The 26,812-nt window shown below is 39.6% G+C and overlaps 2 long non-coding RNA genes across 2 annotated transcripts; both read right to left on the bottom strand.

Annotated features, from left to right (window-relative positions):
- Positions 1-9,141: 9,141 nt before the first annotated feature.
- On the bottom strand, positions 9,142-10,054 carry LOC107838230 (uncharacterized). Its single transcript, XR_001664298.1, has 2 exons — positions 9,899-10,054; positions 9,142-9,330 (listed from the first exon to the last, which is right to left on the bottom strand). It is a non-coding gene; the product is annotated as an uncharacterized LOC107838230 (long non-coding RNA).
- A 5,921-nt stretch (positions 10,055-15,975) lies between these two features.
- On the bottom strand, positions 15,976-25,135 carry LOC107838229 (uncharacterized). The gene is made up of 3 exons (XR_001664297.1): positions 24,891-25,135; positions 24,619-24,721; positions 15,976-16,238 (listed from the first exon to the last, which is right to left on the bottom strand). It is a non-coding gene; the product is annotated as an uncharacterized LOC107838229 (long non-coding RNA).
- Positions 25,136-26,812: the final 1,677 nt, after the last annotated feature.

Raw genomic sequence — 26,812 nt, 5'->3', positions numbered from 1 at the left:
GGTCTAGGTCCGGGCGAGGTGAGGTGGAGTGGAGCGGCCACAGGAAGAACCGGAGACCGGTTCAAACACGCTCGGTCATGCAGAAAACTGTGGGAGGCGAGGTGACAACGAATACACACACACACATGCACACACACACACACCTCTGTTCACAGATAAAAAGGTGTGTTTTTTTCACACTTTTTTCGTTACCTTAAAGGGGCAGTATTATTTATTTTGCAGGCACATAACACTGCACATTTCATGATTTAACGCCTTAAAATTGGGTCTCTGTCTCTTTAAGAGATTTCTGCTCTTTCTGAAAATCGGCATCCAGGAAGTTATCACAACATGGCTCCTCTATTAACCCTTTAACAACGTTTTTACCCGCATTGCACTGAGAAGAAGCTCCTAAAATGAGGTCAGCAGATTCCATCAGGTGTTTGCTAATTGCTGCTGGCTAGTCTGAAGGAGCCAAGTAGGGGAGGGCTGCTCTGTGAGGCAGAAGCTCAGAGGTGTGGAAACTGCAGTTCTGAGGAGGAGCTGGGCCGTTGAAGGCGGGGCTAGGTCCATCCTGGTGTTTTTTAAAACTGAGTGGTTACCATGGAGATTAAAGCATTTCTCAAACATGCATGAAAGAGTCAAAGTGACACTCGAGGTTTGTTTTTGAGGAAACAAACTATAAAAATGTTACATAATACTGCCCTTTTCACAGTGTTTCCATCTCAGATGCTTTTTATATTTAAGGTCTTTCATTTTCCCTGTTTCACACACACACACGCACGCACACACACAGTAGCAGCTGCAACAAGACTCACTGCTGGATAATCCAGCCTTTGTTGGCAAAATACAAATTACAAGTCTTTTAGCACTGGCTCCTCCTTCCCCCGTCTGTGTGATGTGGCTGAGAAAAAGAAAAATGTGTGTGTATCTACATCTGGGAGTGTGTGTGTGTCTCTCTTCGATATGAGGTGAAACATACAGAGGGCTGAATGTGGGTGTTTGTGTGCTTGTCATGCCATGCGCAGGCAAGCGAAGCAGAGTGTGTGAATGTGAGTTCACGACAGAGAGAGAGTGTGTGTGTGTGTGTGTGTAGTGCTGGTTACAGAGAAAGCAGGCGGAACGGAGAGGAGCGTTTCCAACCCCGCCGAGGGCCGGGGAGGGGCCAAAAGTCAATTAGAGACGTCTCTCTTTAAACCGCGTCTCTGCTGAGGCGGCACTTCGTCTCTTTCATTAGAGTTCGGAGTCTTTACGGTCTTTGGACGGAAACTCATGCAGCTTTGCACTCTGCTCTGAGAAAGCTACATCTCTGCAGTTAGAGTTGGTTCCAGTCTGAACCAATAGTAGCATCCGACCCGTCAGTGATGTCACGTTTGATTGGTGCTCAGCTCGAGGACAGCGGTCTGTCCGTCAGTCCAGATTTCACTGGTTTTCTGGAGGTTCAGGTTTTACCCGATTTCACTTTGGAGGTTTAAGGATGCAGAACCAAAGTATTGTTGCACACTTACATTTTAATTGCGATAATAAAGTTGTGCTGGGCTTATTTCATAAACTATGAGTTCCAAAGAAGCTCATTTGTCAGACTGAAAGTATCTTTTGAAAACCAATAATCTTAAAAGATGCAACATGTAACTTATATATATATATATAGATATACATATATGTCACTTTAACAAATGTGAAAATGTTTTTCACGTTTGTTAAAGTGATCATTATGTTGTGACAGGATAAGATAGATAAAATGTGAAAAAAAAAATCAAGCTTTTCTTCCTTCTCCCAACTACTAACTGAAGAAATACAGTCAGAAGCAACCAATCAGAGCCAGGAGGAGGAGTTTAGTACTATCAATCAACCTCACACTCATCCCTTCCTGTTTGCTACACTACAGCTGATTCACCACAACACAGCCTGGCAAGAATGCTAAGGCTAGTTAGTATAGGCACCAATGACGATGGCTAAGCTATTTTCCTGTAGCAGTAACTTGTTTTCCTCATCAGCACATTTAGCAGTACATGAGGATGACTGACAGCACTAAGACCCTCCTCCTGGCTCTGATTGGTTGTTTTTGACAGGAAGTGGTGTATGTTTGCAAAAGCATCACTGAGAAGAGGCAGAGGAACTCCATTATTGTCATATATTATCTGTCTCTTCTCATGGTGTCACAACATTGTGACACTTCTAATAAATATGGAATAAAAATATATTTTTGTAAAACTTACATACTGCAGTTTTAAATGTTAGACATGCGTTTTATGAAGGCTGCGTTTCTGTACTAAAACAGTCTCTTATGGATCTGGTGTAATATTCTAAATTTAAATCTCTAGTGGGAAATCATGATAGTTAAATTGAATAAGGGCTTTTAAACACCCATCAGGATGTAATTCTCCCCCACTCGGCAATACATTAATAACTACAGTATCATGCTTTTAAAGCAAAGTCAAAACGTCTTGATTATTTTATTTTTTTTTACATTTTCTTGACTTTATCTTCATCTTGCCTGTATGTTGTTTTACATTTCTAAATTTCAGGAACATTATCACCTAGTGATAATGTTCCTGAAATAAATAGATTCTTTTCAATAATAATCCGACTTCATGAAGCCTATAAATATAAGCTTCAAATAAATGTTTTTAGAGCGGACAGCTTCCTAGATGTTATAAAATGAGCCTGTTGCAGGAGGTCTGCTGCAGAGTTTCTATGAGACAGACGTTTATCGTGGTTATTAAGGAAAGAGGATGAAGCTACATTCTTCTTCATGCATTCCCTGAACAATGTAGCTGCTTATCTTGACGCTGACATCTCTAAAACGACTGCCAGCATTTTCAAATCCGTCAAGTTGCGTGGCTGACAGACGGAAAGCCCGAAAGGATAAAACCACGGCAACTTTGTTGTCGTCTGCTCAGGGTTACGCTTATCTGCTCAAAGTTTGCTTTCCCTTATCGCCTTAAAAGCCAAGTGAAATGCAGACATCTCTCCGCATACAGACATTTTTAATAAATTAGAATACGAGGCTCATTTTGTCAGATACCAAAGATTTTCAAAACAGAGCTCCACATTTTTCCAGAAATGCCCCTGTTTGGTGGTTAGGTGGGCTTCTGGTAGGTAAACATCTGTGAGATGTTAGCGGCTTCAATCAGTTTAGCAACAAGGTCAGCCATGACAATATTTTCCCAGATCTGCCCAACGTTGTCTCCTTTATTTGCCTTCCCGCTCCCTTTTTTTTTTTGGGAATAACCTTTCACTGAGATCTTAAGATGTCTCTGGATCACTTAAGCCACTGACCATGTGTCATAACAGTGGACAGAATTAGGCACATTCTCAGCTTTTATGGGTTACGTTGTGGGAAAGTGTGCTTAGCAAAAGAATGACCGGCGTCACTCAGAGAAGGTCCAGCTGAAACAGACCAAGGAGATGAATATTTGATTCAAACGTTTCTCCAAATACAGAATTAGAGATAGAGTTGAAAGCAAAAGCTAACTTGAGAAAACATCACAAAGTGGGATCAGCGATGTCAGCAAAATCTTGATTGGTTTTCATAGTAGATAAATTACAAATAAACTTCGAAGGACAGTTTTCATGCGTATGCCAGAGAAAACACGCGTCATGCAGTCTCCGGTATTAATAATGCGCTGATGCATCTACATAATTATAGTGGTAATTCATTGAGTGAAAGTTTTGTGTATTGCTGTTTGGTTTGGTCTCCATCTTTGTTGCTAAGAGCTAATCCCTGTGCTGTTTCTGTGCTTTATTAAGACGTCAGTCACACAGACTAGGCGCTTTAGCGAAGTCCGACCGTTCTGCTCTTACATAAAGGAAACACTTCTTCTCTAAAGCAACCATTACTTTTTTTCCTCTGCAAAGTTTACAAAGAGTGTTTTAATCACGGGCCATAAACGGCCACTTTGACTCTGATAATCACAGTGTTTTTGACGCCGGTTGGCAAAGAAATATGGTTTAATGGATTAACTGGAATGAAATAAAAATCAGGGTTATGGAGTGTGAAAGAAAAAAACTGTTAAAGCTGCCTTGACCTTGACACTGTTGATATGCATAATGTTACTCGCTGTAGTCGTCTAAAAATAATACTCACGTTGAGATTCCTCTTTCTGGCAATATAAACTTTATAATCAGTCAAAGGGCCAACAAAGAAACACAACAATGAGTCCATGTCTAAGATTTATTTAAGAATTATCTAGAAATGTGTGGTAAGAAGCCGGAGCACCTGGAAAAAAACTAACATATACTCAGAATGAAAATCAAACTACCGACAGAGTTTTAGAGATTTAAACCCCTTTAGTAATATTTAAAGCGCCTTGAAATTGGGCCTCTGTCTCTTTAAAAAGTTCCTGCTCGTTCTGAAACTCTGCCTTCAGGAAGTCATCACAACATGGCTCCTCTATTAACCCTTTAACAATGTTTTTACCAGCGTTGCTCTCAGAAGCAGCTCCTATAATGAGCTCAGCAGTTGCGCAGGTTCACCAGGTGTTTGCTAATTGCTGCTGGCTAGTCTGAAGGAGCTGAGCGGTGGAGCTGGTCTATGTGGTGGAAGCTCAGACACATCAGCTCTGAGGAGGAGCTGCATCTCAAAGGCGGGGCTAGGTCCACCCTGGCGTTTCTACACAGCTGAATGGTTGCCATGGAGATTAAAGAATTTCTCAAACATGTATGAAATAATCAAAGCAACACTCCAGGTATGTTTTTGATGAGGGAATAAGGGTATAACATGACCTTGTATGGGTTCTGTACAAATCATAAAACCTTAAGAAGTTTCCACACTCCATGCCGCAAATGTTTTGAACTCTAAGAAACATTTAGTGTGAAAATGTCACTTATAATTGATGGGTTTGGGGATATCACAACATAAAGAAAATAGAGTATCATGTCAAACAGAACATAAATAAACAAACAAGCCGCCTATGCTGAGCTCTAACATCAGAGGCATCATAATACAGATTCCAGGACCTTCTGTCAGCCTGAAAAGAGTTAAACCAGATATGTGACAGTCCTTAGATTCTTTCTGTCCAAGGAAACGAGCTGCTGTCTGAATCCATGTGACCACTCAGAAAGAGAAAAGTTTACACCTCTGAACATGGAGGAGAATCACTCTCTGACTAATCTGGTGATTTTTCCTCAGACATTTCTTGCCAGCACACCTGGAAACATTATGTGCTTCTAAAAGCTTTTACCACTCATTGGCAGCGTTTACATAATAATGTATTATTTTGATTAACTGGAATGCTTCAGCAAACTGCCATCTTAAGCTGATTGCACATCTAATTAAACCAAAATCACAACAACAATGATCACAATCAGTTCCTCAGCCTCCCACAGGGGGATGGTGTGATTAACACTGGATTTCCCTTAATTGGAAATCCATATGAAAGATGTATGCTTATATTGCATTGTTTCAGAGGTTTAGTTGGAAGGCAGCTCCTGGTTACCTTGGAAACAGAAGGATTGGTCCTTTAAAATAGGCTGGAAATTTGACTTTAATGTGCCTGGAGGCAAAGAAAATGCATAAGCATATCAAAAACATAAAAAAAAGGTTAGATCTGTTTTTAAAAGGTAATAAATTACATACACCTTCTAATTGCTAAATAGCTCTTGAACTATTGACAACTTACAATTTGTCACTTTGCAAGCACCAGGGCCGGTCCAAGCCTTTTTGGGACCCTAGGCAGATTTTTATTTGGGAGGCTTCCCCATACCAACAGGCCAGCACCAGATGATTTATCATTCCTAAACTACATCATTTGTAATTAGATTACATCACACCAGTGTGTTTATGGCTGCTAATTTAAACCTTACAGGAATAGGAAGTTAAAAAAAAAAATTTGGATTTTGCAACATAGAGTGGGATTTAAGTGTGCCATATTATTTTAACTGTTTGAAAGTAACACCAGCTAATAAACACTACCAGCAGCAGGAAGAAATCAACCTATTTTATGTGTAACAACTTTTGGTGCTGTGGAGGACCTAAGCAGCTGCTTAAGGTGAATTCCCACTACCCATGTTTAGTCCACTTTAATTAGACTCTCGTTCATTTGAATAGAAAGTCCAGTTCAACTGGGGAAGTGTGAGTACATAATCGAACAAAAAAAGCAAACTTTAATCAGCCTACAAACCAAAGTCTCAGTTCAGTGGAAGAGTACTATAGCGCAGGGCATTCTGGGTAAATACAACCAAATGAGCACGTGAGTCCAGTGACAGCAGGAGAAATGACTTGTGGTCTTTGGCCAAAGGCAAAAGAAAAATACTAAAACCGCTAAAATCTCATGCTATTCTATGCTTGTCTGTATTTTGTGAAAAAAGGAAATTGCGCTCAGTGTCTTCTTCATAGACTTTTGTGTCATTTCCTTCACTGGTTATTGGTGCAGCGCCACCACAGGCGAGGGCGGGAGAACAGGTTTTTAACAACTGAAAATGCAACAAACGTTGCAGATTTTGGTCCCCAATCAGTCTGGACCATATGTGTGAAAACCTATAGTCCCCTATTATAATATGAACTATTATAATATGGAAGGGTAAAAGTAATTTGGAAACAGGATCACTAGTTCTGTTTGTGTTGACTCAATAGTTCAGAACTACATTTAATAAATTCCATTGAGTCTGTTTTTTTTTGTGTATGAACTTTGGTTATGAATTTTAGATTTCTACTACATGTTTTCTTTTTTTCAGAAACTTTGACTTACCAGAATAAACAGCATGATGATAGTTCGTTCAGTGACCTGTAAGGTTCTTATAAGGGAGGGATTGGGAATACTTTTTTGTTAAAGTCAACAGCAAAATCCCACTACAGAGCAGGTGCAATTTTATTCAACAAGAAGAAACGGAATGCTAAAATGCTTCCAACATTCAGGCTAATTTTTTTTCCCCTTGCTGTAATGTGGAAGCTGTTGAATTATTTTAAATTTTAATCTAGAGATGTAAACTGATGCCTCATTTACATTTTTTGTGGGCCAATACACATTTTCACTTGGTCACAAATAGCATGGCTCTTCTGTGTTAGCTCCCACTAGCCAACGTTAGCTCCCGTTAGCCGCATCCTTTTGCCGCTGTCTGTTTCTCATTCTGACTGTGCGTCTTCTCCTCTCTGCCTGATTTTTATGTCTCACTGCCTTTCTGGGGGATTTATTTTTTCTTTTTTGCCGCTGATGTCTGCCCGTCTGCCGTTGGAAATCTAAAAAGTGATAAACAATGTTCAAAAGCGTTCTTTGAGGGCGAGTTCAAAGTCTTTGCAGGCCTCCTTTTTCTTCCCCTGCCTCTCCACACGCAGCTTATATATCAATATATTTATCTCCTCGCCGCTTCTCTTTTTATTGTCTCTCCAGAGTTTATGGTAGTCTATTTCATGCTCCTTCCTGCTGTCAGCGGTGGCATACTGTAGCCCCGGCCAGCTGCTCTGGTTAAACATGGCTTCGCTGCGTCTGCTTAGCGGTTTTGTTCAGTGTGACCACCTCTGCTGTCCTCCTGGAGCCAAAACATTTTGTGTTATGACAGCTAAAAGTAAAGGAGGGTAATTATGGCAGCATAGTAACCTGAGTGTTTCTGTGTGGGCAATAGCAAACACACACACACACACACACATTTAAATAGACTGCATCCAAAATAGAAGACCACAAATAACACACACTAGTAGAAAGAGCTTTGAGAGCACTTCTGGACAAACGACTCTCTGAAGGATTGAAGAAACTGAGCGAAATGTGATTTGAAAGCTTTCATTTTTCTTTAGACTCTGTACAACAATCAGGCTTTTGACAAACACTTTTTAGCTGCTACAGCCTGTCTGAAGAGCCTCTTCGAACATGGTATGACTGTTTGGAAGGAAGAGCAATGAGTCCCATGGTCTTTCAAATCATATTTATAATAATACCAGCTTCGTTTATTTTGAGCGTTCGATGTGTGCGGACGCATGTTTTAATACACTTTTTAGATTTCCAACAGCATTAAAACATGCGTCCGCACACATCGAATGCTCAAAATAAACGAAGCTGGTATTATTATAAATATGATTTGAAAGACCATGGGACACACCATTTTTTATTTATTTTTTTAATACAGTCAAATGTTAAAATCCAAGTCCCGTTAAAAAAAGGTATGAAGGCTTTCCTTTCGTGTCACTTACATGGTACCTGACCCTTTCTTTGTTCCTATTCCTGCTTACAGCTGTCAGCAAACACCCAAGTAAAAACTCGAGATGCACTGATCTGATATTAATATCTGTATCGATACAGATATCAAAAAAACCCGTCTTGATTGGGTATTGGCGTCAATGTGCGTGATCTGTAAGAACAGATCCATTCATTCAGCCTAATTCTGTGTTTTGTACTCCAGCAGCATCATGTTTTATTATTAATTTACATTTTATTTAGAATTCATAATTGCAATTCCAGAAACATTTGAAAGATTTGTTGCAGTTTAGTTTTTACAATGTAGTCAACTTATTGACTACGTTGGTCAATAGGTTGACCAACGGATAGTTTCAGTTTATTATTTATTTAACACAGTCAGTTGTTCAGTTAGTGTTTTATTGCACTGACTGAACAAATTAAAATTATTTTTACGTGTTTGACCAAGCGACTGAAGATGTTGGTGTGCTTCAGTGTGTTGTTCTGGTTTAAACTGTATGAAACATTCCGGGAATTTTGAATCAATTTGAACTAAACTGAACTTATATCATAATTTCTCTTTCTTTTAGAGCTGGGCCTTCCATTCTCACGATAGTCTGTTTGGACAGGATTTCCATACTCCACACCTAAACCTCTAAAGGCGCCGGGTCTTACTTTCGATGGTCCACTAAGCCCCGGACCATAATCTTCTTCAATATCAACTCCCTCATTTTCACCCTCACTCCTATCTGTCTCTGCCTCAGTCTCATCCAGACTCCGACTGATAAAACCCCCAGAGTTAGATCACTGGCACCCAGGTCCGTCTGTTTTCACAAGTGCGTAACTGAGCGCTCGGCGCAGCCTCTTCGCTCCGCTCTGTCCGCCACAGCATGTGTAAAACAAAAAGCAACTTTGAAGACGGGGCGTTAAAGTCCGTTGGGCCAACCTGCTTCAAAGCCGTGGTGGTATTACATTTGAATCCTGGGGGATTTAGTGGGTCCTGCTTGACTACTGTTGTTCAAAGACGAACTCGAATCTGCCTCACAAGTGTCTCTCCATTTCGGCCGGCCTCTTCCCATCTTTGCCTTTATTTAGTTATAATTTGCTCAAGCTGGGCGTGCTCTTTCAATAAAACATTTCACTTAAAATGTCTCGACAAAGCATCTGTTTTTGAAACCCCAATTACAGATCAGAGATTCCAGTGTTTTTGTTCTATTTGAGTCCAGACAATTCATCTTGTAGTCTAGAAAAAAAACAAAAAACCTATTTGATACAGTGCCTTCCAGACGTATTCACACAAATTGATTTTTTTCCTACATTTTGTCTTGATTATACCATAAACTGCAACATATTTGTAATTATTGCTGTCCCGGACAGATATTGATAAAGGATATCAGTCTGATGTCAGCCAGAAAACGAGTATTGGATTATATCAACCTCATCTAAAACAATATCGCAGCTTCAGCTGTATTCAGACATTTTAGTAAGCTGTTCATAAAAGCTGCGACGCCTCATATTTTCTTGCTTTATTTGACTGTATATGACAACACATTCTTGCCACCATCTCTTCACTTTTAGTTCATACTAACATTTTTTTTTGATGGACTGCAGTGTGTTCAGCAATGCTTATTGCACCATAAACACAAAACAGACAAAACCTGTGATCATGTCAGTTGATAATCTTGTCACAACTCATCCTATGACTGAAAGCCACAGAACGAGGAAGTTGTTACTCCTCTGACGATAAGCCCGGAAAGCATACTGAAGCTGTGCTGCCACAAGCCTTTCACACAATGCTGCCAGTAATTTACCTTATTGATGAGACATATTCTACTTCATAATGTGAACTTCACGTAAACGTGTAAAATAATGCATGCTCTGGTCAGATGAGACCAGAATTAAACTTCCTAGTTTGTGTGGAGGCAAACTAGCGAGGCACATAACCCTGAACACACGATGTCCACCGTTAAACACAAAGTAAACCTCTAAGAGGCCGCAAAGGCCTTGAATCTCGGAAAGACGTTCACCTTGTAGCATAGCACCATCTGTGTTTCCATTGATCATGTAATTATGCAATTTGACATTTATTTAATTTTTTTGGCTGAATCGAAGTTGGATTATTTCGCCAAGCTGCAATGGAAAGAGTGCTACCCATTCAGCTAGTGATGGATAGAAGCAGTCAGTCGTAAGGACCGGCAAACTCTTGCTGACTTTGCCAATTTGCAGCAAACACTTTTAACAAAGGTAAGAAGATTAATATTCATAAGTAAGCAGAATTTGTAAAATGCAATCAAATGTGGCTTATTGGAGAAGGTATGTGTCTAATCATCAGCAACCATTGAGAAAACATCAGGTAGTCTACCATGTACGAAAAAAATTGGTCAGTATCTAGACTTCTGTACATTATTAAAAATAATAGTGGATGAATGCAGCAGGTATGGAAAACCACAAATGCAAAAAATTCAATCATATACCAATCTATTGTTAATCTATTCATGTTAAATAAAAATATTACTTATTATTTAAATATTTAGTCATTATTTCAGTTTGAGCCACGCAGAACTGATCTGATCATTTCCATAGCAATGATCAGAAGCAAGGCATTGCTCCAGAAGTACAGTGAGCTCACTGATGAGCACAATAGATCAAAGAAGTTCTGATGCTTGAATCTCATTGCATCAGTTAGGATCCAGACGGTTGTTGGAGAGTCGGTGTTGTGTATCTTAAGGATGTTCAGTATTTTGAAGGCGCTCGTCCCCTTTTTCCTCCCGCTCAGTTTCGGCCTTGGATACGTGGTGACCACAGGTTTGAAGAAAGTATGTGACCGTTACTTTCCTAGGAAGGATTCTGATGAAAGTGGCTGTCAGGATGATGAGAGCGATTTGTTTTGGAAAGGATTTTTACCTGATACCAAAGAACAAACTGACCCGGCTTGGGAGGTTTGTTCTAAACAAATGACGGATGTCTGTGGGACCACAGACTTTGACATGACTAAGACACAAGACGGCATGAAGGATAAAACTGTCTGAGAACAAACTGACCCGGCTGGGGAGGTTTGTTTTGTAAGTCAGACAGTCCACAGTCATAGCAATATTAGTGGCTGTACAAAGATGACGGTACAACCCAATCTCAAGTGTGAGAGTTCAGCCGCAGGGGACGGTTTTCCAAGAGTTCCCAAAGAAAAATCTAACCCTGCGGCTGACCTCACAGCCAATGCTCTTGCTGAACTGACAGCACAAGTTTTGGCCCCATCGATTCCATCAGGATGGTGAAATTGGACTGAGACCAAACATGTGTCCTGATGTGTTCGGTGACTTGAATTTATGGGATATAAGAGTAAAAAGATTTGACACGTTTCCTGGTTGCAGGTTTCTCTCCGGGCACTCCGGCTTCCTGCCACAGTCTGAAATCATGGTTATTTGGTTAATTGGTCTCTAAATTCTTCTGAGGTGTGAATAAAAAATTAATTTCATGAATATAAAAAATAAAACATCAGACTTGAACTGTGGCCCAGCCTGGGGTTTAGATAATTAATGGATGATGGAAGAAAATTGAAACTTGTTAATAAATAATAATAATAATAATATACAGTACATAATAATATACATAATATGTAATGCATATATAATATACAACATATTATATATTAGATATATTCTTATTATATATTATATACACTCTCAGAAAGCTTATTTTAAAATATATTATTGTTATTATTAAGTGGTCAGTGATGTGAAACCGTCTTTCCACTGGTTTGTGACACTTTATGGTCCCAGCTCTCTGTAAAACCATTTGACCACTGACCACTGGATCATTGAAATTTTGCAAAGTGTTTTTTTCAATTGAAAATGCTGCTATGATTTTACCTTTCTGGTTTTCCAGACGTCCTGCCATGTGTCCACTTCAACATTGCTCAAAATTATTAAATAGTATCAGCATTTTTATCAGTTTTTGGGGAATGAGGGCGTTTTTTGTACAAATTAATAAATTATAATATTATTGAATATCCTTGTACTTCTGGAAGTTTATCACAAAGTAAAACACATTATATAGATTAATTATGTAGCTCTTCTATGTTCATCTGAGCTCCAGTGGGTTGACTTCATGACTCACTCAGGTTCACCATATTTATTCTGACAAAAGAGGAAATCAAGTCGGTGGTTAGCATCGGCCCAGCAGCTTCAGCACCTATAAAATACAATAAATCAACAAGCTAAATGAGCTATTAACAGCAGGTAGCAGTTGTAATATTAAACATAGCTAAAATGCACAATGTCAAAAATGTTCAGTTTAAAGGATATGGAGGGATTATTTGTAAACACAACGGATGTGAGCGCATTATGACGGCAGAAAGAGCCAGGATACCATGGCTGATGTTACCCGCAGTAATCTTGCTGTTTTAGCGTTAGCTAGAGTGTTGTCAGTTAATGTACTGCTGATGTGACATCGACTGATAATCCCTCGATACAAAACATAGCAAAAATACTCATGAAACACTGCATATGATTAAATTTGTCTAAAATATATGTTAAAATATAATACATGAAATGCAGAGCTGATCCAAACGCAATAGAACATGTGGGGGACGTGCAGTCAACTGGTTGCTATGTTAACCACCAACTGTCAAGGGCAGCATAATTTACTACACCAATAAGTGTCTGGAGAAACAGCTTATTAACTAAACAAAATACATTTTATTGAATAAATAAACATATTTTGACAAGCTAGACATCTATAACATTGATAAAATAAAATCCTGTTACAGTTACACACAGATATTTTATTTCTGTTAACTGAGTGTTGCAGCTCGGTTCGATTCAGGGTCAAAATTGCAGCATTTATTAGATTTTCAGACCTGTAGTTCACTTTCACACTGTACTGTCAAACTAAGAGCAGGTGAGTCAGGAGGGTTTCTAAGCTAGTCGTTTCCAATTTTTATAAATTCTGCCATCTATGAGCCCGAACTAGGCATGATACTTCCAAACATAAATTAGCAGGACTTGTAGAAGTAGAAGCCATGGCCATGTTGGCAAAAACAACTTGGGGAAAACAATCACAGTCAATTCTCCCATCCCTAACTTTCCGACGTCCGTCTTGTCGCCTCGCGTGGTTAAGGGTCAGTGAAGTATCTAATAATAATTTCTATTCTGGTGTTCTGTTCCCAAACAGCTGCAAACTAAACAAAAATGATGAATAGTTTTGGATTCCTTCTACAGGATATTTAAGAATATGCTCACCGACTGCTTATTGTGTGAAAACCTCACCTCATGATCCAAACATTAGGTACTGACTTATCTCATGGATCCCTACATGTGTTGTTACACCCTTGCTAAGTGGTGTAGTTGAAGCCTGTGTAATTCTGTTACCTGGTTTCACTCAACCTTAAGCACTCATCTCACTGAATTCCTTCCCAGCATTTAAGGTGTGCCAAGACAACTTATTGCAACACACGTGGGAGAGTGCAGCAGCAGATCTTTCTGCAGCCACACCTTGGGCTAAGGAGAGACAAGAAATGACGGATATTAATTGCTGATCAGCTCAGCTGCAGACAGCAGGATTTGCGCCGACGTTCCCCACCTGCCAGGTGTGAAATACCAGCGGAGAGAAATAATTAACAGAACGGCAGAGCATGGTAGGATCCGAGGGACTTTCTGCAGAACGGGAGTCGTGTTTTCACAGCGATCCGCCCACCGGTCCCACAGGTTAGTTTGGTTCAGTTTGGTGGTTCTAAGGTAAACAGCCGCTGAGCTCCGGTCTACTGCGACATGCTCCATCAGGTTTTTGGATTGCTGAAATCTTGGCACGCCAAATAATTGGTGATTAACCACCTTTCAGAATAAAAACCTAACAAGCACAGAAGCTGACACTGTTTTGTTTACATGGTTTGACACACAGTTACCTGTTATCCCTTACATGAGCTATTGGAGTGCAGCGAAAACCATTTTCAGGCCTTTCCACTGGATTAGAGCAAACATTTTTCACTAGCTGCGTTTCTGTTTGCTGTATAATTGCGCAATTTGACATTTTGAAAATAAATTTGCTTAATGGAAACACTGCAATTTTGAAAAAAAAACAAACAAACAAACATTTTTTTTAACCTAAGATGAGGCGTTTTTTGGCCATATTGAAATTTGTGTATTTCACAAAACTTCAATGGAAACACTTTTTTCACATCGCACCAGTCATATGCACAACAACCAGATGTTGCCACTGGGGAAGCCATGAAGAAAAACAATAGGAAGTAACTGGAGGACTACGGCACGGCATGGTTTTAACGCCTTATCGTGTGAACAAACTCATGTGTGTGTTATTCTAATTGTGTTTCAAATTTAATGGAAACAGTGCATTTGCGAAATTTCATCGTCAGCAGAATATTAAAGTTTTGTTCACATTTGTAATGGAAAACAGCATTCCTGTTCTTAGGTCAAGTGAAAGGATTCTGGTTCTACACACAGATGGAACCACAGAATTGTTCATTTTGTTTTTCCACATTGTTTGAGCTATACTTTTCTTTTTTTAATTAGTGGTTCTTTTAAGGTTTGCCCATACTTTTGACACTATTTATCTTTCCACCAAAGCAAACGTGTCATGATGTGAAGTGGTGATGATGGACAGAAGGTGAATAACTTAACTTAAAAAACGTACATGGCGAGAGAAAACAGGAACCGGGTGCGTCAAGATAGCGGGGCGTAGCAAGGAGTGAGTGAGTGGAACACAGGTAGTTACATACTGGTCGGTTGATCGCTGGAACAATGTAGAGGTGCTAATTAGGAAACAAGGTGCAGCTGATCGGGGAGAGCAGAAGGCAAGCTGAGGGAGAGGGACACAAAGATGCACACGGGAGTAGAGTTTGGCAAAATGTAATTCTAATGGACTAAAGAATAACTAAACACAAGGAATAAACATGAACAACAATGAATAAGCACAGAGCGAAGTGCAGTAAAACAGAAGCAATCATAAAAATAACTAACCTAAGATCCTGATAAAACATGGATCTAAAAAGTAAAGTTTTGCTCTCATCTGACAAGATTTCTCAAGCCTTTTCTCAACGAGGCCTCTGAGGTCTTTACAGAAATTACACTCAGCTGGGTTTGATTTACTCATAATAGGACTTTTTATTTTGCGGTGTTAGGGCAGAGGGGTCTGAACACAAGTGCCAGGAATTTAAAAATGTTTTAACCCTTAGAGCTCCGGAGTCTCTTGGAACAAATTATCTTGGAATGATTTTTGTGTTCTTTCCATTTTGGAAAGATGCATGATTTTGGGTCTGTTTCATAAAATGCCAATAAAATTCTGCTGAAATCTGTGGTCGCAATGTGACAAAATGTGGGGGGGAAAAAAAAAGTTAGGAAGTGTGTGTTATTATAAAGAGGTTACATAAAAACACATTCTCAAAATATTTGATGTTCTAATTGTCTTTCAAATAAATGAATTTTCTTTTTCTTCACAGAACAAAACTAAATGATAGGACTTGAAGAATCATGACACATTCACCTTTTTTTTTCTTATAATATACACACCCTAATTGTGAGATACACACCCAAACGACTCCCAACAACCCACACTGAACCACAAGTCCTGGCTGCGGATCATTTCAGCCACTAATTTCTTGTTGGGAAGCCAGATTTCTTCCCTGCACATGCTTGCGTGAAGGGAGCCGCGAAGGCCCTCCAAATGTTGGGCTCTATGGGAAAAAAAATCAGAGGACCCTCAGATAACGTGGGGTCACCGGCAGCCCAACAAACCGCTCCTGATTCTGTTGTCGCCAGGCGGATTTCTGAGCTTGGAAATGTGAGCTCCTCTCATTTTGCTTTCAGATGAATTACTACAGATAATTAGTCCTCATTTTGCTCGACATGAGAAGTTTACGCAACAAAACAATAGAGTGGGAGGAGGGGAAAAATGTTTAATTCATGGCATTTTTGCGGCTGTTGACTTGCAGACAAACGACCGAGCAATTATTGCTCTGGAGGAGCCGTTGCTTCCTGCTGTTCGGCTGCATCAGATCTAAATGCCTGACGCCGGCCTGGAGGGGCAGCTTGTGTGCTTCCAACATCCAATAATTGCTGCGCACTCTCGACGTCGTCCTAAAAATCAGAGGAACCCGCGTCGGTGCACGACTCCAACAGATGAAGATTGCCGTTGCAGCTCCTGGCAAAAAAGAGATTATTGCTTCAAACTGCAAAGTTAATAATGTGCGACGGTGCCAGTGGCCCAATTTCAAGGGCTTGGCTTGAACCGATGACCCCTGCGTTCAAAAGGAGTCAGGGCGATGGCGAAATAAACACACGGGTCCTTTAGTGGAGCATCAGGAGAATTGTTAGGCGATCTTTGAGGTGCCACCAGACGCCTGGCAGCGCGGTCGTAAATGCTGTGAAGCTGCTGTAACTACTTTAGGTGAGGGAAAAAAGCAAACAATTCCCACAACAATTCCAGTGTTTTTAATGAACACGTTTTGAGCTAACAGATTTTACAATGTTCTGCCAAAGTATTCCTACCTTTAGTCCTTTTCAACATTTTGACATTGTCTCATTACAACCACAAATTCTGCTCTTATTCCACAGCTTTGTGTGTGTGTGTGTGTGTGTGTGTGTGTGTGACAGACCAACAAAAAAAGGTTTGCCTATTTCACCCTGATACCACTGAATGCATTTCTGCACTACCAACTGCTTTAACATGTCGTCTAATTAGTGAAAAAAAAAAAAGTTAAATATTGTTTTTATCAGGAGACATTTCACCATATATCAAATAAAACAAATCTGCCACATTCACAGCACAAAAGTTCACTTTTTATAAATAACTGGTGTAACTGATGTTTCTTTTAAATGGTAATAATTTAAAGGCCATCTGCAGAAGTGGATGAACTCACTAAAAACTGTACTCAAGTAATAGCAGCACTGCTTTATGCAAGTGTGAGTAAAAAGTACTCATTCAAAAAATCACTCAAGAAAGAATAGAAAAGTATTTGATTGAGAAGCTACTAAAAGGGACAGTAGTGTGTATTTTCCAGGCATATAGTGGCATTTACAGCATAGTTAGTCACTATATTAACTTCAGTTGTTATTGGGCCAATGTAGCTTTAAGAAGTTTCTGCTCTTTCTGAAGCTCCGCCTTCAGGAAGTCATCACAATATCGTTCTTTTATTAACCCTTTATTGACGTTTTTACCAGTGTTTCAGGAGCCACTTCTCATTACAAGCTCAGCAGACACGCAGGTCCACCAAGTGTTTGCTAATAGCTGCTGGCTAGTCTGAAGGAGCTGAGTGGGGGAGCAACAGGGCAGGGCTGCTCTGTGAGGCAGAAGCTTAGAAAGAGCAGCTCATCGCCTTGAAACAAGGACATGCTGCGTCTTGAATGGTTGCCACTGGAGATTAAAGGATTTGTCCAAACAACATTTTTTGGGAGGGTTGTTTCTTTAAAAACGACTCGTTTGGGGTTAGAAAAAGTCCATTAAGCGTTGAACAAAAATTTAATTAAATTTTTCTTGAAGGAACAATGACTCATCTTTGTAATTAAGTTGCACTGAAGGAACGCTGAAGAACGATGCTCCAAGGTTACCCCGATCGCAGCTGAAGGAATCAATATAACTTGTCTGAACATGAAAGGTAATAAATTAAGGAGGAACAATAATAGCCTGCTAGAACATCATTTCACAATGTACCTCCTTTATATGACCTGTGAGAGACAGAGCTCATAGCTAATGATGGGAATTAAGAGTTCTGTGTCATTTGACTCATCTGACTAGTCTGGCTCCTAATTTGCTCTTTAAGTACTATGTGTTATTATTATTATTATTACATGTGAACTTACCGGTACACAATTATGAACTAGACGTTTTTGGTATGGCTATGTTGGTTCTGTATGCACATGTACATAATGATTACAGTGCTGTGTTCAAACTGAGTCTGCAGAGAAACTCTAAAACTCGACACCAAAACTAAACAGTGTGAGCTCCCAGTTATCACTAAGTACAGCTAAGGTTTTCCATTCAGCCACAGTAGCTGAATCTCCATTAAAATTAAAATGGCTACAGTTACTACTGGTGGAAGTGCCAAAGAAGACGACAGGAAGTAGTTGGAAAAAACAGCATGCTTTTTTAATGACGTATTGTCAAGTCTGATTTTAACTCAGTTTCTTATTTAATGGAAACACCTCATTTATAAAATGTTATTTTGTTTCCAACTTTAGCGGAACGTCAACGTTTTGGGCACATTTGTAATGAAAACGCAGCTGGTGATGATGGAGACAGAAGGAACAATCAAACCAGAGTTTTGCCAATATTTGTCAACACTTAATTGACAAATATTGCTGACCAGAAGTAGCTTCAAGCGGAACGTAAAAACGACTGGCACTGGAGAAAATGAGCTAAGGTCCAAATCCAGCTGCCTGGAGTAGCATTCAGCCAACCGAAAATGCAGCACAACAGCAGATAAGTCGGCACCATTTCCTCTGAGGACACAGCGGGGATGCTGTTTTAAGAAGTACTGGATCGTCTGTATATGGAAAACAATTCCAAAGTGATGTAAATTATTTTTATGCACAAATATCAGTGCAATCCCATTGGAAAAAATCTTGAAGGGTCAGTATTATGTAGATGCAACTTCTTTGTAGCTTAACACGATGTTATGATGTTATTTCCCATCAAAAACATACCTGGAGCGTTGCCATGATTCTTTCATGCATGCTTGAGAAATCCTTTAATCTCCATGGCAACCATTCAGCTATGCAAAGGGTCTGGTTGGACCTAGCCCCGCCTTCAAGCACAAAACTCCTCCTCAGAGCTGCATTTTCCAAGCTTCTGAGCTTGAAACTCCTCCACTCAGCTCCTTCAGACTAGCCAGAAGTCTGAAGGAGCTGATGTACAGTTCCTGGTGGAACTGTACATCAGCTGAGCTTGTTATAGGAGCCATTTCTTAGTGCAATGCTGGTAACAATTTTGTTAAAGGTTTAATAGAGGAGATATGCGGTGATGACTTCCTGGAGGCGGAGACTCAGAAAAAGTTGGAGTTTCTTAAAGAAACAGCTCAAATTTTAAGGAGTTTTATTTAAGTCATATTTCATCTACAACACTTTGAAGGTAATTTGTTGATTATGCTATAAAATGTCACTACGTGCCTAGAAGATACATAATAATGCTCTCTTTAAAAAAAAAAGAGTATTTTCAGGTGGTTTTAATGTTTTGTCATTTATCCACCTGCACCTGATTGTTCAAAAGATTAAACCAAATCACCAAGTCACTTTGAAGGTATTAACCGTAATAAAATCAAACCTATGGGCAAGTGAAAGTGACCAACTAACCTAATATGTACATTTTTTTTTTTACTTTAGCGGGAAGTCAGAGTATCCTGGGATAAAACTTTACAAGCCCAAATGATGCTAACACAGCACTTTGCTGGGATTTCAGAATAATGTGCAGCCACTGAAGTGAGGCAAGACATGCACAGATGTAGAGTATATCAGTTCAGATGTGAATAATGAACAGAGGCAGCATGAGCTGAAAGACAAAGGAGGTAAAAATACAGATATGGAGTATGTATGAATAACCCTTCTTTTTTGTTTTTTAAATTCAGTGCAATCTACCAGACACAAGAATTTGGGTCAGAACACTTTGAAAAAGTGTGGCTTACCAAACTCCTGGCTTTCAAGAACATCCAGACTGAAAATAGTCCAGCTGAAAGACGAAGTAAATCAATAATGTGGGAACTCGCACCACATGAAACGCATGTCATCCTGGAAGCAATTCCATCCACATCCAGAACCGGCTTTTGGAGATGAAGGAAGGTCGTTACGCTGAGGCCGCTAGCTGTCAATGCTGTGATGCATATGGGCTAATGTATGGAAAGTAGAAGCTGTGTGAAACCGCCTTCATTATCTGAAGTTGAACGGGAAGTTGCCGTATGTACGGCGGAGCAGCAAATTGGAGGGGGAGAAGGAGATGGAAGATAAAAATCCATGCACACAATGATACGTCTCGGGGGAAGCAAAGGCTTTTAGCTCCTTCTCTTTAGCTGTCGTTAAAGTAGAAATGCAGTGGCACCAATCCAAACTTTTAACTTTAATTTTACTAACTTGAATGAAGCCTGGGACGTCAGAACTGTTGTTTTTCCTGCTTAAACTGGAGCCAGTTTCTAAAACGGATGACTTGGCAGTTTCAGTAAGCAACCAATTTGTCTGCTGTAGGAGTTATCACTGTGCGGGTTCACAGAACGGAGCCGTAATGAATCTGGGTTCTAGACAGCAACATTCTGGGATCTTTGGAGGATTTTAAAAGTCGAGGTTTTACACAGTTAACAGGGACAGCGAGTATGGGTTTCCTATGGCTGCAAACGCGCCGCATCAGCAGAAAAGACTGGCTGTTTAGCACATCTTGCAAACTCAGCTGGAGAATCGTAGGAAACTCTTATTAGATGACCCAATTCAGCATCCCGTGGTCTTTAAGGGGGTGTTCACACCAGCCATGTTGAGTCAAACTCTAATTTATCTAACAAGTACGGTTCGTTTGGGAAGGTGTGAATGCATTGTCAAACTTTGATTGGACCAATCTCTGGTCCACCTAAAAACCTAAGTCCTGGTTTTGTTGAAGTGAACTCTGGTGCGGTTGGAATGCATATGCAAATGTAAATGGACTGAAGTCTGCTCCAAAAGCAGGAAGAGGACAAAAGCGCAGGGCATTCTGGGTAAATACTCCCAAAACAAACGAGTGAGTCTATTGCTAGTGGAAGAAATGACTCGTGGTCTTCAACCAAAGACAACAGAGAAATCCTACAACCGTTAAAATCGGTCAAATTGAAGGTATTAACCGTAATAAAATCAAAACGTAAATTTCTCTTTACGTTTTGTTAAGAAGGAAGTTTCGATCAGCATCTGCGATTTCATTGGCCATAAAATTGTGCAATTTGGAATTATGAAAACGAATGCCACACATATAAGGGACTTGATTAAAAGACGCCAACGTCTCCTCTGATCGCTGATGATGAACACTGAAAAATAAAAATACCTCATGGAACCGTTTACATCCATTGGCATCATCACTTGGCATCTTTGTGTCGTTTCCTTCAGTAGTTCTTGGTGCAGCGCCCCCTCAGGCCAGGTGGAGAACAGGTTATCGACGGGTTTGATTAGTTTGACACAGCAAACGTAACAAATGTTCCAGTTCTGGTCCCCAATCGAACCGAGTCTACCGGACTAACAGGTGTAAGAACACCGCAAGATTGAGGTTGCTTTTGTGAACTAAAATTTTTTTGATTTCTTTTGTTTTTGTGGCACTTCACCAGAATTTTGTGAAATTTACCTCATGACACACTACATGCAATATAGTGTGTGGTCATAGTACATAAGTGATATCAAAAATATACATCATGTTGCTTAAAACTTAGAAGAAATAAACTTTAGTTGCCTCCCCGACACGTTTCCAGAAAGGTGAGTAGCTGAAGGGACCCAGCGGCTGGCAGAGCCACACAAACACCAGCAGGGAGACAGGCAGTCATTACTCCTACAGCGCCGGTGATCAACACTAATTATCGTCTTTGACCAGGGGAGGACCGTCTTCCAATGTGTCCCTCGCCGATGACAGTTCATTACTCACCAGCAGCTAAGACGAAAGGGGGCCCAGCTGTCAGGAATTAGAGCAGAAATCTGGTGCTGAAACTTTCCTACCTGAAGATTGTCAAAAATAAAACCACACACACACGCACACACACCGTGTTACAGAAGTGGCTGCTCCTTTTACATCTATAGCATCTTGGCAAGGTAATAAAAACCTGAGGATTTTTCTGGTTTTGACTCATTACACCCACTAACTTCGTGCGTTTTACTGGGATTTAATGATCAACACCAGGTAGCACAAAATCTAGATGTATTTTGCAAAACTGCAATGAAATATTTTATTTTTATTTTTTCCAACAGCCGGACGTTACTACTGGCGAAGAAGATGACAGGAAGTGATTGGAGGATGACTGTTTGCAGCTGGATGCACCAGAGCTCTCACAGCTTCACAGAGTTCAGAAAAAGTTGTCATTCTAGCATGTTGAATCCACAGCTCTTCTGTAAAATCAGCTACAATTTTCCCAAAACACAGCATATGTAGCCACTCCCAAGTAGGCGGAGCTTGTCCCTCCAACGCCTGAATGAGACGCAGGCGCCACCTCTGATTAGCTGATAGATGATGAACCTTAGCTCCATGACTGAATTATAAATGTATCTCATGTAACTGTTTACATATGTCACTGCCAAGATTTTTAATGACTTATCCCATGAACAAGCTTATTCACAAGTGATTTTAATTCCACTTCATATTTAATGGAAACGTTGCGATTGCAAAATAATGTTTTTTCGACATTAGCAGAATGCTGACAAAGCGAGGTGGACATTTGGTGCACAAAGCTTGGAACATTTTAAAGTGTAGTTTTCTTTTGCTGTGCTCGTTTCTCTTTGTTTTTTGTTTTTGTTGTTTTGTTTGCATTTATTCTAATTCAAGTAAAACACTCTGGCCTTGTTGCTGAAAATGTGCTATATAAATAAAATTACATTACCTTACATTTTTCATGGAAACGCAGCTAGTGTCTCTGGGGCGACTACTCTGTCTCTCTATCCACCTGCTACTCTGCACATGCATACATATTTTTTCTTTTTTCTATTCATATTTTATTTAATTGTTTTGCATTCATACATCAAAAGAATTTCTTAGCCTGTGAGCTTGTTTACAAAGGTGATTTTGACTCTGAAAGTCTAACGAATTTGTGTCCAGGATGTGTGGGGTCTGCAGAGATGTTAGCTGTCCTTCTTTTCTCTGACCCTGATCTGTGACATTTGTTGATGGAATGAATTTCAAGAATGAGCAGAGAAGGAAAACACACTGAAGTGCTTCTTGTGTAGCTCACAGAAATTCCTCTGGTTTGTGGTTGAATATGACATACTGTAAAAAGGTCAAAGGGCGTACAAACCTCCAGAGACTGGTTTCCTGAATGTTTTAAGGCGGTACACAGTGTTTTTAGTAACTCTTATCTACTATACATTCTATAGAAACGCTCACTGTTATCGGATAAGAACAACTAAAAGTCTGCTTTTAAAAATAAAGTCACATAAATTGTTCTCAGTTGTGTTTTAGGCTAGAATATCTGACATTTGACAACACCTAATCTGGAGATGCTGAATATTTACGTGATTGATTCCTGCAGCTTTTTGGTGAGGATTTGAAGCAAGGCTGTGAAATGAAGAAGAACCGGAGCGCTGAGATTACTCAGAGGAAAAAAAAACCCCCAAAAAACTAAAAACTATCATCCTGGGAGTGGATGACGGTTCACCATCAGGTCAGAGGGTGCACAGCTCAGAGATGTTGCAAAACACTTATGATCTACATCTCTGATTCAAGAGGCCTCAGTAACTGAGATGAATGTTAAAGTTCACGGCAGGACGGTTAGGAAAGGGCTGGAACATTCGGGATGGTTACCATGACAACAACATGGAAGCACAGCTTAGGAGTTTGATCTGAGTGTATTATTAATACACAGCAAAATGTTTGATTAAAAAACTATTTTATGTGCAGAATTCCTCCTGCACATAAAATCTAAAGTAAACATGTTTGTTTAAAAACGTTTTGATTTATCAGGAATCATTTTCTGCTTTAATGCTTTCTGTTGTAAAGTGGGAGATGTTCTTCTCCACTGTCACCACATGCATGCTCAGGATGAATATGTAGCTTTTTACCAACTATTACATGATCCTCTAACTTTGACTGTTCTGCTGTTTAATTACCTTCATATTTCACTGTTGTTTCTGACCCAAATATGATGACATGGCTGGTTTGTATTGAAGTGAACTGAATTGAGACTTCTCTCTTGTAAAGTTCCTTATAACATTTGTTGAAATCTGCACCAATACATGGGAAAACAACTGCATTTCATGTTTTATTGATTAGTAATTTTTTTTACTTTATTTTATTTATTTTCTCGATAACACTTTATTTGAAGGCTTGTGCATAAGACTGACATAACGCTGTTGACATTGTAATAGATTTTTAATGCAGGCTTTAGTACAACTTTGCATCAAGTCTCATTATTTACCGAATGACACTTCATGACAACATTCATAAACAAAGACTCCTTCATGTTCATAACAGGTGTTATGTCATGTTTATGACGGCGTTATGTCAGTCTTATGCACACCCCTTCAAAATAAAGTGTTACCATTATTTCTAAATGTATGGATTACTTTTTGTTTCAAAATAAAGACTTTCTATAAGAAATCGTTATTATTTTTATAGATTTTATCATTTTTTTGTGTGTGTATGTTTTTCCTTGTTTTTTTTTATATTAGTGTTGCAAAGAAAAAGCAAAAAATATGACAAGAACGTCGTCTGCTGCAGGTAAGATAGTTACCATTCAGAATCACACTTGATCTTGGAGAAAACGTGCTTTCAAACACGAACAAGAAAAATGTTTTACCTCTGAAGACATTTTGATTTGAGTGTTTTGTGAAATTTGCAGAAAGAAAACAAAACTAGAGCTTAACTTGTGTATGACACTCAGACGTACCTCGTCAGCAGCATGAAGGCAGAAAGCAGACATGTCACAGAGAAGAGCAGCTGGTGGTTATTCTTTGTAACCTCCTGGCCGTCTGTCTCTCCAGGTTTATCTCCTGAAAGCAGAGGCATTGAGTGAGGGCTGAGTTCTCACTTCAGCGCTGGCCTGCCAAGCCGTTGCAGGGTTTGGCAGGCCAGCGCTGCATAATGACGGTAATTCAATTCCTCCTAACAGCCGAGGTGTAATTGTTTAACTCTATAATGGTGTCTTGGATCTTAACTCACTCAGTCAGACAGAGGGAAATGAAAAATCATGTCGCAGAACTGGAGGAACAAAAAAAAAGTAGCATCCATTAGCTTCTTTTCAGAACTTTTACATCTGAGTAAAAACACAGAAGTTTTCTCCTAACAGAGAATAACACACATGAACAAATGCAGAAGGTTTTACAAGAGCCCTGCTTCATTATTGTGTTACATAAAGCATCGTAATTGTATATTTATTTATTTATAAGCTATGCTGCTGATGTTATTGCAAGTATGTGTAACTGTCTTTGTAATAAATATTTTTTTTTTTAAGATGTGGAGGAGTACCCACTGTCACGGCAATGGGTGATAGGCATCATTATATATTTTTATATATTATATTTTTTTATTTGTTTTATTCAGAGAGGACTGATGAAAATGGAGTTTGAAACGGTAATAAAATATTGAAACATTTAAGAAAGAGGATGTGGACGGACATCTTTCCCTCATCTTGAGTTTCAGCAAGAGAAAGAGACAGAGGCCCAAGGTGGTAAATTACAAAGTCAAATTTGACACATGTAGCCATTTTTATAACAATTGAAGGCAACATAGTTACATCATTATGCTGTAAAATGATTGTACATGGCTATATAACACATAATATTGCCCCTTTAATAAAGCAGACATGTTGATGGGGTGTCTGTGAAGACGCGTCACTAATCACTTGTAGTTTTCTTACAGTCCTGAACCCTAAACCTCGTCTTCTCTCTGTCCTCCTCCTGAGCTGAACTTTGGGCGACACCAGACCTTTACTCCTCACAGCTTTGAGTTTTCATCTCAGGTTGACATATATCGGTTTTAGGAACCAAACGACAAAACAACAACCAAAAAAAGCTCAGTGTCAAAGGATCATTGAGTCACCTCTGAAGTGAACAGAATGCAGGACTCTGTTTGTGCACCTTACTGTGCACAAAACCTCTTTCAGGCTGTGGATGAGCCACAGCAGTAAAACTGCCTTCTCCTGTTTCCTGTCCATTCAAATCCATTTCTTTGGCTGACGTTGCTTTTCTTTTTTTTCCCTTCCTATTGGAATATAAAGGTGTTATTCAGGCATCCCAGAAGCAATATTTGCCACATTAGATGTGAATACGTCCCTTTAATGGATTTTCCTATCCACCTCTCTCTCATTTTATTATGTCTGCTTGGCACGGCCGATGTCTCCCGAGCCTTCCTCTGCGCTCCCCAGTCGCCACGGCGGCAGCTGATGGGGTGAGCGGGAGTGTGGGGCGAGAGACGGAGGAGGACGATCTAGTGGCGGAGGAGGACATGGGAGTGGGTCAGATTGGGGTGAGGGGGAACGGCAGAGGCGACAAAATGGCAAATAAAAAGAGAGAGAGAGATAAGAGGGGAAAACGGAAGAACAACCTGAATCTGAGGATGTTACCCTGTGGACTCAGATAATCGTTTGAAATGACACAACATGGCTGACCTTCCTGTGACTCGCAGAGCTCTCCGTTGCTGAAATCTGTCATGTTTGTGCAACAGAAAGACAGAGATACTCAGAAAGAGAGGCTGCGACCTCTGATCACCCTACCAGCAAAGTTTACTGCTGGAAATCAGTAAAATTATGTTTGGAAAAATTTCGGAAACGAAGCAACATTTAAAATAAAAAAAAAAAAAAAACCAATCAGATCCCTGACCTATAGTAGACCTATATATAGTTAAGCCTGTTGCAATAAATCAAATGATCAATTAATCATGTTAAATTAAAATGAGTTCAATCATTTCTGTTTGCATGATTTGTAGTTTTTCTCTTTTCTCTTTTGCATTTGGTTTGGTGTTTTGCTCTCAACCAGCTCTTTTGTGAAGAATAATTCTTGTTTCTACAAATGATCAATCTTTTAGTGAGTTAAGATAATTCGCAGTCAGTTAAGTGATTGGTAACAGTCCTTTTATTCTGTCTA

This window comes from Poecilia formosa, unplaced genomic scaffold (assembly GCF_000485575.1).
Source record: "Poecilia formosa unplaced genomic scaffold, Poecilia_formosa-5.1.2 Scaffold227, whole genome shotgun sequence".
Lineage (NCBI taxonomy): Eukaryota > Metazoa > Chordata > Actinopteri > Cyprinodontiformes > Poeciliidae > Poecilia > Poecilia formosa.
This window is presented reverse-complemented; position numbering and strand designations above follow the sequence as displayed.